Genomic DNA, 11,611 nt, shown 5'->3' on the forward strand with positions numbered 1-11,611 from the left:
TATAAGGAAATAGCAAGCTTTTTTAAACCTTTGATTGAGAAAAGTTTAAGGTGGGGTTTTAAGTGTTTTCTCAAATGTATGTTTTGGCCACAAATACGATTATTAGGGATGTGCACGGTTATTCGAATATCCACAGTATGCGAATAGTTGTGAGTATAAATACATTAATTAAAACATCCGTCTGACAATGGGTGGGTATAATTTGTAGAACGTTCAACGGGAATGTGTTCCAAAAACTTCGTAATGTACAAGGTTTGCAACAAACAACACATACAGAGTAGATTTGCCAATTCACGTCGCAACTAGCTGCCGAATAGGCATCAAATCACCACGTAGCTTATTATTAATGTTTGTCCATAGGCTACCAGAGTGAGGACAGCCATTTTTCGTAATAAACATGGTGGGTGAAAAATTAAATAGCAACTGTGTATGCGTTGTTTGTTGGCAACCTTGTTTACGAAGTTTTTGGAACAGAGTCCTGTTGTAACGTTGCACAAATTATACGCACCCTCTGACAATCATTTTAAATGATTAATTTAATAAAAAAAACTTTTCAATGTAGTTATGACGTGCGCCCCGTAAAGACAAGTAGCCAACCGGTAGACTTCACGTGTAGCTTGTTTATGTTGGCCAATCAAACTGGCAAATAGGCTCAATGTGTCTCAAGTACGTGACAGTTCACTACTGCAATGTACAATGGAAAACACATACGTAATTAAACGTTTTTGAAACGATTGGGAGTTGGCTACAACCAGCAACCAATAGATAGACTGTTGTTTACAGAATGGGGTTGAAGATAGCACCTCAATTAACCTACCTTGCCAAGCTGTCTAGGATACTCCAGTGAAGACAGGCAAATATGGGTGGTGTTTGTTCTTCACCGGTTGCCCTTTTCTTGTGGCAACAGGTCACAAATCTTGCTCCTGTGATGGCACACTGTAGTATTTCACCCAGTAGATAAGGGAGTTTATCAAAATTGGGTTTGTTTTTGAATTCTTTGTGGATCTGTGTATTCTGAGGGAAATATGTGTCTCTAATATGGTCATACGTTTGGTAGGAGGTTAGGAAGTGCTACTCAGTTTCCACCTCATTTTGTGAGCAGTGTACACAGTCTGTCTCCTCTTGAGAGCCAGGCCTGCCTACAGCGACCCTTCTCAATAGCAAGGCTATGCTCACTGAGTCTGTACATAGTCAAAGCTTTCCTTACGTTTGGGTCAGTCACAGTGGTCAGGTATTCTGGCACTGTGTACTCTCTGTTTAGGGCCAAATAACATTCTAGTTTGCTCTGTTCAAAAAATAAAAATTCTCTGTGTCAAGTAAATATATTTTAGTTTTCTCATGATTTGGTTGGGTTTAATTGTGTTCCTGTCCTGGGGCTCTGTGGGGTCTGTTTGTGAACAGAGCCCCAGGATCAGCTTGTTTAAGGGACTCTTCTCCAGGTTCATCTCTCTGTTGGTGATGGCTTTGTTATGCAAGGTTTGGGAATCGCTTCCTTTTAGGTGGTTGTAGAATTTAACGGGTCTTTTCTGGATTTTGATCATCTCTCTCTCCCTCCATCTGCTCGCTACCATCTCACCGGCCCCTCCGCAGCTGCAAGAGAGAGCCAGCGTCTCTTCCTCATTCAGCAGTACTCCGGTTAAAACACAACTTAAAAAATGTCTGGATATCCGTCCAAAATTCATACGATATGGAATAGTGAAATTATTTCAAACCCCCATCTCTAACGACTATAGGATGAGTCAACAACATTACTTGGGTATGGGTTAACATAGGGTTTCCCAAACTCGGCACGGATTGCTATTTGTACAGGTAATGAATTTGCAAAACGTATGATATGTTACGAATTCCAATTTGTTGTCGCTAATGTTAGCTAGGCTAGGGATCAGGAGTTTTGTTAAAGGGTGAAGGGTTAGCTAAGTAGTTGCAAAGTAGCTCAAAAGTAGTATGTCGTTGTCCGTGATAAGATTCAAACACCCAACCCTTGGGTTGCTAATGTTTGTTTTATACTCCAACCGGTTTTTAGCCATAAGTAACCTTCTGTCTTATGTAACATACCAAATTAACATACTACATTGAACAAAAAATAAGAACGCAACATGTAAGTGTTGGTTTCATGAGCTAAAAGAAAAGATCCCTGAAATGTTTTATATGCACAAAAAGCTTTTTTTAATCTAATACGTTGTGTACAAATTTGTTTACATCCCTGTTAATGAGCATTTCTCCTTTGCCAAGACAATCCATCCACCTAACAGGTGTGGCATATCAAGAAGCTGATTAAACAGCATGATCATTTCACAGGTGCACCTTGTTCTGGGGACAATAAAAGGCTACTCTAAAATGTACAGTTTTGACACAAAACACTATGCCACAGATGTCTCAAGTTTTGAGGGAATGTGTAATTGGCATGCTGACTGCAGGAATGTCCACCAGAGCTGTTGCCAGAGAATTTAATGTTAATTTCTGTACGATAAGCCTCCAATGTCGTTTTAGAGCATTTGGCAGTACGTCCAACTGGCCAAACAACCGCAGACCACATGCAACCACGGTTGCCCAGGACCTCCACATCCGGCATATTCACCTGTGTGTCGTTTGAGATAAGACACCTGATGAAACTGAGGAGTCTGTCTTTAATAAAGCCCTTTTGTGGGGATAACACATTTTTTTTAACCTATATTATTAAGATAACAAAGACTATGGAGGATTTTACGCACTTGCAAACTTCTGATTGGCTTGGCCTTGTGCCACAGTGGGTGGGCCAGTCTCCCAAGTGGGTGGGCCTATGCTGTCCTAGGCCCACCCATGGCTGCGCCCCTGCCCAGTCATGTGAATCCATGGATTAGGTCCTAATGAATTTATTTAAATTGACTGATTTCTTGATATGAACTGTAACTCATTGAAATTGTTGATTGTTGCATTTACATTTTTGTTCAGTATAATTTGAGTGTCCCGGATTTATGTTTACTATGTTACGTCTAGTCTAAAGCTTTGAAATATTTTGGACATTATTTTTGTCCTGCTTCTGTGAAAAGTTTGGACACATGTGCCATGCCCATTGCATGAAAGGTGTCAGTGATTGTAGGAAGCCTGTTTAGGAACATCAAGTTATTTAAAATGACTGCTTGTTTTTTTGTTTATCATTTTGTTTAAAAAAAACATCTTCCACTTTCCCCTGTTGGACCAAACTGTCAAATCACAGGAATTTTGATCGCTGTCCGTGGTTCTGAATCCGCTTGAAGGCTATATTAGCATGTTTATTTATTTACCTTTAATGTGGCAAGTCATTACTGGCCATATCAACGGCAATGGTAGGATATATATATATATATATATATATATATATATATATATCACATGCAAACTTTTCACAGGAGCTGGAAAAAGATCCCGTATAAAGAGAGAGGGGAAATGTCAACTCACCTTTATACTGCTCATATATATATATATATATATATGTGTGTATTCTCTTTATACGGTATCTTTTTCCAGCTCCTGTGAAAAGTTTGCATGTGCGTAAAATCCTCCATAGTCTTTGTTATCTTAATAATATATGCCCAAGGGGAGCAATTATGGTGCCTGTAAATATTTAGACAGCCTATTTAAAACCAGTTCCTGTTTCGTTTTATAACATTTTTATTCAAATTATTCACTGTCTTTTCAGGTCCATGCCAATCAAAAATGGCACATGTAGAAATGACCCGAATTGCGGGCTGCAGTTTTATTTATTTAGTTATTTCACCTTTATTTAACCAGGTAGGCTAGTTGAGAACAAGTTCTCATTTGCAACTGCGACCTGGCCAAGATAAAGCATAGCAGTGTGAGCAGACAACAAAGAGTTACACATGGAGTAAACAATTAACAAGTCAATAACACAGTAGAAAACAAAGGGGGAGTCTATATACAATGTGTGCAAAAGGCATGAGGAGGTAGGCAAATAATTACAATTTTGCAGATTAACACTGGAGTGATGAATGATCAGATGGTCATGTACAGGTAGAGATATTGGTGTGCAAAAGAGCAGAAAAGTAAATAAATAAAAACAGTATGGGGATGAGGTAGGTGAAAAAGGGTGGGCTATTTATCAATAGACTATGTACAGCTGCAGCGATCGGTTAGCTGCTCAGATAGCTGATGTTTGAAGTTGGTGAGGGAGATAAAAGTCTCCAACTTCAGCGATTTTTGCAATTCGTTCCAGTCACAGGCAGCAGAGTACTGGAACGAAAGGCGGTCAAAGATGGTGTTGGCTTTAGGGATGATCAGTGAGATACACCTGCTGGAGCGCGTGCTACGGATGGGTGTTGCCATCGTGACCAGTGAGCTGAGATAAGGCGGAGCTTTACCTAGCATGGACTTGTAGATGACCTGGAGCCAGTGGGTCTGGCGACGAATATGTAGCGAGGGCCAGCCGACTAGAGCATACAAGTCGCAGTGGTGGGTGGTATAAGGTGCTTTAGTGACAAAACGGATGGCACTGTGATAGACTGCATCCAGTTTGCTGAGTAGAGTGTTGGAAGCCATTTTGTAGATGACATCGCCGAAGTCGAGGATCGGTAGGATAGTCAGTTTTACTAGGGTAAGCTTGGCGGCGTGAGTGAAGGAGGCTTTGTTGCGGAATAGAAAGCCGACTCTTGATTTGATTTTCGATTGGAGATGTTTGATATGAGTCTGGAAGGAGACTGCACACTTCTACAATTTATCTTCTTAAAATCGAACATTAACCACACTGATAACCTTATGCCTAACCTTAAATTAAGACCAAAAATTAAAACAAAAGATTCATGAATGTTAACGATATGGCCAATTTGTACTTTGTGGATGTAGTAACTATTGACAACCGGGGTCAAGCCGCGACACACCTACAAATTTATTAATCAAAACCCAGCCCTGCCACACCACCGCCAGCTACTGCACCAATAATTGCAGTTGTGAAAATAGAAACATTTTTGATAAACAATCTTACCGCCAGCACTAAGATTTGCCATTGCGTTAGGTCTGAATCTCCGATGATCAGTATATTTCAAGCTGAGAATATATTTTTTTTAAAGAACATTGTTGCCAAGAATAAAGTAAAAAAGAATGAACGACTTTATTCCATCTACATCACCTCAGTAAGGTAAATATTAAACTGTATTTGTTCTAGCCTAGATTTTCTGACTCTATAAAAACAGGTATTTACACAAGACTGTTTTAAATGGCAAGTTAACAAAGGGTAACCCCCTAACAGATGCTTCCTTCATTCAGCCTGCCTTCTATAGGATCTATCAACTGGAACATGGACCCTGCGACAACACAGACACTCCCTGGCCGGAGGAAAGGAAGGAGAGAGCAGGGACCGTGAGAGGCGGTTGGGAAAAATCGTTTTGAACGATCATCCAACACGGAATTCCAAGTCAGAAACTCAGGCATCTTTCTAGACCACTGTCGTCGTGATTTGACCTCGTTGACCATCAGATGCAGGTACCATCAGTCCAGTAAAATAAAAAAGCTACATATTTAAATTCGTGCTCCACAGTGCCTCACAAGTGCTAAACCAACGGATCTATTTTGTTATCAAAGCTCGAGTTTTGAAATATAATATGGTCTGATTAACAATATTGGCAGGCCAATCATATAGCTAATATGCTGTGATAATGTATTAGGCCTACTGCCCAAACCTCATTCCTACAAAACTGTTTGTGTGAGGTTAATGTAAAACAAAAAATCTGAGCAGTAGATCTCAGCTTGCTTTTTGACTGCAAAAGTGATCTTGACACAAAGGTTGGTGACCACTGGTCTAATGCCTAGTGACTGGTTTCATGGAAAGCCTGGGTCTAGCCTTCCTCAGCTGCCTCTGGGTTACCCCACCAATACAGACAGGGTCAGGATGGATGTTCACAACAAGAGGTACCTAGCCTATAACACAGCAGACAATCCCAACAACACCCAAACAATGGTGGAGCTCAAAAACTAACCACCTGAGGGTGGTGGCTCCTGCTTCTACCTCCTCTGGTGTCATTGGGTCACAACTTGGGGAGGCCGAGCATTACGACGGACGCCGACAAGCCGTACGCCTGCCCCATGTATAGAAAGCTCTTTAATGAAGCAAACTATGTGAAGAAGCACTGGACCATTCACACCAAGGACAAGCCCTTCAAGTGCAAACTATGTTACAAGAGCTTCTCCTTCCTGAGTAGCCTTATCAGACATAGGAGTGTCCACAATGGGGAGAAATCATAGCAGTGTGGCTTGAGATGTACACGGGATATCTGGGAACCATTCTTTAGCTGACATTATGGTTATGTGAAGTATCTTTGAGTAAGAGTTTAATTAAGAGGGTAATTCACCACATACCCCCCTGTTGCACTTTCTGTTGTAACTTTAATGGGCTACAGAGTTACTGTTTACAGTTAATTAATTGATTGTAATTGTATTAGAATTCGTGTGTTCAGGATTGAGAGAACTACATACAAATTTCTGTTGTATTGGTTAGTATAGGATTACGCTATTGACTGCAAGTTCCAGAATACCTTGCAACAGGCCAGAGAGAGAGAGAGTGAGAGAACTCGCCAGTTATGTACAAGTGATTATCCTGCCTTTCGCTAGCAACTTTCTTTTATTGTTTTGTAGAATCTAAAGTTGTTAAATGTGACATGAACAAGTGGTACTACTAAAATAAGTTTTTAATTTCAAACCTGACATCCCAAGTCATTACTTTGAAGGCAGTTATTCTATACCATCTGTCTGTCTGAATTACAACTATAGGAGCAGGATGGCACATTGCTAGCCGAGTCAGTGTCTGTTCTCTCTAGCCGCATAAGGACACCTCCCTGTCCACGCAGACCAACTCTACACATCACCCTGATCTCAGCTAGTCTCTTGTCATGGAGACTAAATTCAGTTGTTAATTTGTGTTCGACTGTTTGTTTCTGGTTGTGGTTAACAGTGTTGATCCCTAGCCCAGAGTTGTGGACGCTGTCCCATCCACTGACCTCCACTATGTCGCCTCTGATTGGCCTCCAGCCAACCACCTGCAGGAAGAGTTTACAAAATAGACTTTACAAACATGGCAAAGAAAACTTAACGTTATGACTAACTACTGTTCACTGAAGGAGGGAAATGAGGTACATCATACTACGGGGAGTCGGTTGAAGAATCTACAATCACGCCTGAGAAGGCCAATGAAATCCGTGCCTAGCTGGAAGCCCTGCCTTCCACAGATGATAAGCGTGAGACTCAGATTCATTACTTCAATTTAATAATGCTTTTCACCAAGCCCTGGAACGGGCGGCACAGGGCCAAACAGGTGTTCTACCTCGTTTCGCTCCTTCAGGGAACAATAGTTATAGTCTTGATGCTACGCTTCCTTTCAGTCAGTCAACTTTGGTACAACATACTATGGGGATATATAATCACGCCCCAAGCCACCCCAACGGACACTAAATTAAATGGCCCAAGACAGACCACCCAGACCTGACCACGCTAGATGGGGCAGTCCAGATGCAGCACACAGTGTCCTGCCTGGTTACTTCCCCTGTCACAGCCGTAAGCTGTGACATCCAAGCAATAAAATATCACGTGTTTGGAGATGCCCAACTCACCACAGCACAAATATCTCCTATAGTCAACCCTTTAAACAATGCCCAAGTGATCGCATACACCTCTAGGTAAACCTAGCCCCTTGCTGCTATATGCCCGGGGGGGGAAAAAGCTGGTCATATAACCGGATATCCCTGGACCGTTCAATGTATGTGCGTAAAGCTCTCAGGGGACACAGGGCACGTAACCGCTGTTGCTATTCAGAAGCAAAAGGAGGATGTGAAAAGGGAAATAGCAAAAAAAAACTGTAAGACTTTTGGGGCAAAGGTCACATTTGGACACAATATCACCTTAGAGTTCCCCAAGGCGAACTGAGTACAGGGAGGGTGTACAGATAACACGTGGAAGTCCCCAACACATTCAGCCGAAGCCATGAGCAGGGAGGTGTTTTAGGAGAGGATCTTGAGAACCATCAACTCCAAAGGCTCAAAGGGGGGCAGCAGACAGTGCCTCATAACCAGCGCCAAGTCCCATGTGGGCAAATGGGTTTAGAAACCGGTCTGAGACAATGTACACCTTTTCAGGAACCTCACAATCAGGGGGTGGGCCCCCTGTGAGGCTCTGTCAATTCCCACGACACACTGAGATAGCAGCCATGTACATATTTATTGTGGAGAATGCCTGTTTCTGCTCAAAAATCTCCAGTAGGAACATAAGGATGTCCCTCACAGAGCACTGAAAAGGAACAAGTCCTTTATCTTGGTACCAGAGATCAAACACTTGCCACTTATACCATATAGACCTCTTGTGGAAGGTAGCAGACTGAATGGATTAATAACATTCAGCGGTAAACCTCTAGCCACCAGATTGGCCCTCTCAGGGGAAAGGCCCATAGGAGCCAAATCTCCAGCCATGCGTGCCTGGTACAACAGGTCCCTCCCGGCACACCTTCTCCAATGTGGGCTGAATCAGAACCACTGGCAGAAACATTTAAAGGAGGGTCCGAGGCCACTGGTGTGCCAGAGGGTCCGTTCCCAATTGGGGGAATGGGGTCACTCATTGCGAAAAATAGTTGACACTGCGCTTTTTCTCACGATGTGTAAAGATCTATGTCTGCCCTGTAGTCTCCACTCATGCCGTGACCACCTTGCGGGACATCACCTGGCGCATGAGAACTCCTTGCGTCAGTAGCCGGGGTTCCCTCCGCTGGGCCAGTGCCCGAAGGCATGTCGGGGACACCTGAAATGACCAGTTTAGGTGGTGTTGTGACTTTTGGCTAATTAATATTCAAGATAATTTAATGATTTAATTAATTGATCAGGTTTATTTGATGAATTTGGTTATCCAAATAATCTAAGAGGGGCACCATTAAGTTTTGGATATAGAGACACTGTTTAATGAACTAATCATTTGTCAATTTACTATATTCTCATTCTCAACAGTTGTCGAGCTCTGAAACCTCAAGAACCAAATCGCTTACAAATTAACTCAATGTCACAAATAAGTCAAGGTTTTATTTGCTAGACTAAATGAATTGGAAAATTATGTAAGACAGGGTACAATGGGGTACAACAGTTATTGAGGTGAGAAGCCCCACAGGTCAATATGAAATAGGTTTCCGTACTCAACTCAGACAAATACAACAGGACATTCATAGGACTTTAGAGAATGGCATGATCTTACTCATTGAAGGAGAAAATATCAACATAGGCTTTCGCAACTGTGAAACTCTAGAGCTCCCCAACCAGGAATAGACATGAACTAGGCTACCGATTAGCAGCTTATGTGGACAGTCCCAGGATAGTATTGACCATGGGTTTGTAAATTAGACCTACTGTCTTACAACACCCAATGACTTCCACCACTTTAAACATACAAAGCACCACTTTCAGAGGAAATTAATAATGCAATGGGGTAATTTACTTGTATGTTGCCTGCCCAGTAGGATTCCGTTAGGATAGGATGAAGCCGGGATAGAGACGAAAAAGGCGTGTTGTCCAAGACTCTTTCTCCCTCTCAGTTCTCAGTCCAGGAAACTAAAGTCTATGAGAGCTCTTCTGTGCAGTGAATTCTTCCTCTGCTGCCAGCTGGGATGGATAGCGAACTCGGTCAGTTAGTCTCAAATGCAAATAGTGCGTTCCTGCAATCACCCGCAGCAAGAGCGACATCGTTGATATATACAGAGAAAAGAGTCGGCCCGAGAATTGAACCCCGTGGTATCCCCATAGACTGCCAGAGGTCCGGACAACAGGCCCTCCGATTTGACACACTGAACTCTATCTGAGAAGTAGTTGGTGAACCAGGTTGACATATTGTTCATCAGGTGCAATGGGAGAGATTGAAAATACTGATGGCCGAACTTACCAGCACCGCAAAAAGTCAGGTAAACAACCGCCAAAAGGACCAACAACATGTACAACTGCTAAAGTAAGTAAATATAATTTTACTCAACATTCTGGCTTGTAGAGACTACTGCATCTTTTGTAGGGCGACTTCAGTCAGACCGAAAAAGCCATGCAGTAACCATGGTAAGACAAGGTAGCTTCCAGCTTTAATTAAGCTAACTTTCCTTGCTAGCTTAGAGCTGGATTTACTACCCTAGTTATTTGTTTGTGATAATATGCAAACCATAATGTAAAATATGCTGATTTCAAAGACTATTGTCACCAAAAACGTTATTAATTCACTTCGTCTCCCTCGCCCAAAAAAATAAATGAACTTGTCTTCCTTCCTTTGCCTCCCATCTCATTTCCACTCGATTCCATAGCAACAAACTCAGATTCTAGCCACATTCTGCCTACGAATTACATTAATTTCGTAGACAGTGCCCGCTATTATAAAAGAAGAGATTGTTTCTTCTATGCAAATGTTGTTAATCAGTACAAGAAAATAATATTCTCTTAGCACTTGTCAATAAAGTAAGTCCTAACTGCAAAGGAAAACAAGCTCAATTACTCAATGCATGCACACACTCCTATTGAATAATATGCATTCACCTGTATAGTGAATAGATCTAGGCTACATCTTGATTTACCCAGTGTATCAATACAGATTTTCCATTCAAATAAAGGATTACCATTATGTTGTTTTCTAGTTAGATTGGTAAAAAAAAGTACATTTGAATATAATTGTTAAAATATAATGATATTGAACTCAAAAGATGCCCAACGATTGAACAGAGCAGTATCTGAGTTGATCTGACTGGGTCAAGTGCCATTCTGTGACTTTGGCAAATACGCCTTTTTTTTGTGGTATCGTTTTGGTATCAAGTATCGTGATACTTAACCTGGTATCGATGTCGAAGTCAAAATTCTGGTATCGTGACAACACTGAATGACATAATGACAAACTGAAAACGTGTTTTTAGAAATTTTAGCACATTTAATGAAAATTAAATACAGAAATATGTCATTTAAATAAGTATTCACATCCCTGAGTCAATACATGTTAAAATAACCTTTGGCAGCAATTACAGCTGAGTCTTTCTGAGTAAGTCTCTCAGAGCTTTACACACCTGGACTGTACAATACTTCCATATTATTCTTTTAAAATGTATTCAAGCTCTGTTGGTTGTTGATCATTAAACAATGGATGGGACTAATCCTGTAAGCTGTTTAAATCTGCATTCCAGGTTTTAGTTTCCACCGGCTAAAACTATGACGTTGAAATGCCTATCTACTCTGTTACATCTCACTGCGCAATCCACTGTCTCAACAGCCCAGCCAGACAATTTATAAACTTGATCTCCACTGTACAAAGAAATGTCAAAAGAAAACAGGTAAAACGAAACAAAGTGCAGCTAGTTTTCAGTCTTTCCAGCGTCAGTTTGAAGTGATTGTGTTAGCTGTGTTGTTAGCTAGCTCCTCTGAACAAGTGTCCTCATGAGAGCACATTTTCTATGCCAGGTGAAATCGCGCCTCATTTAGCTCATTGTTATGGATGTATCCAAATAAATGTCACTAAAAGACAGCTTATGTAAATGCAGCTACTTTGTTGTTATTCTGCCTGCATTGTTTGATGTGACTAAGTTAGCCATAGTTGGATAGCTAGCAAGCAAGGGATAAGAACATTGAAAATATGAAGAGTGGTAGGTACTCAG

This window comes from Oncorhynchus kisutch, linkage group LG7, assembly GCF_002021735.2.
Source record: "Oncorhynchus kisutch isolate 150728-3 linkage group LG7, Okis_V2, whole genome shotgun sequence".
Taxonomy (NCBI): domain Eukaryota; kingdom Metazoa; phylum Chordata; class Actinopteri; order Salmoniformes; family Salmonidae; genus Oncorhynchus; species Oncorhynchus kisutch.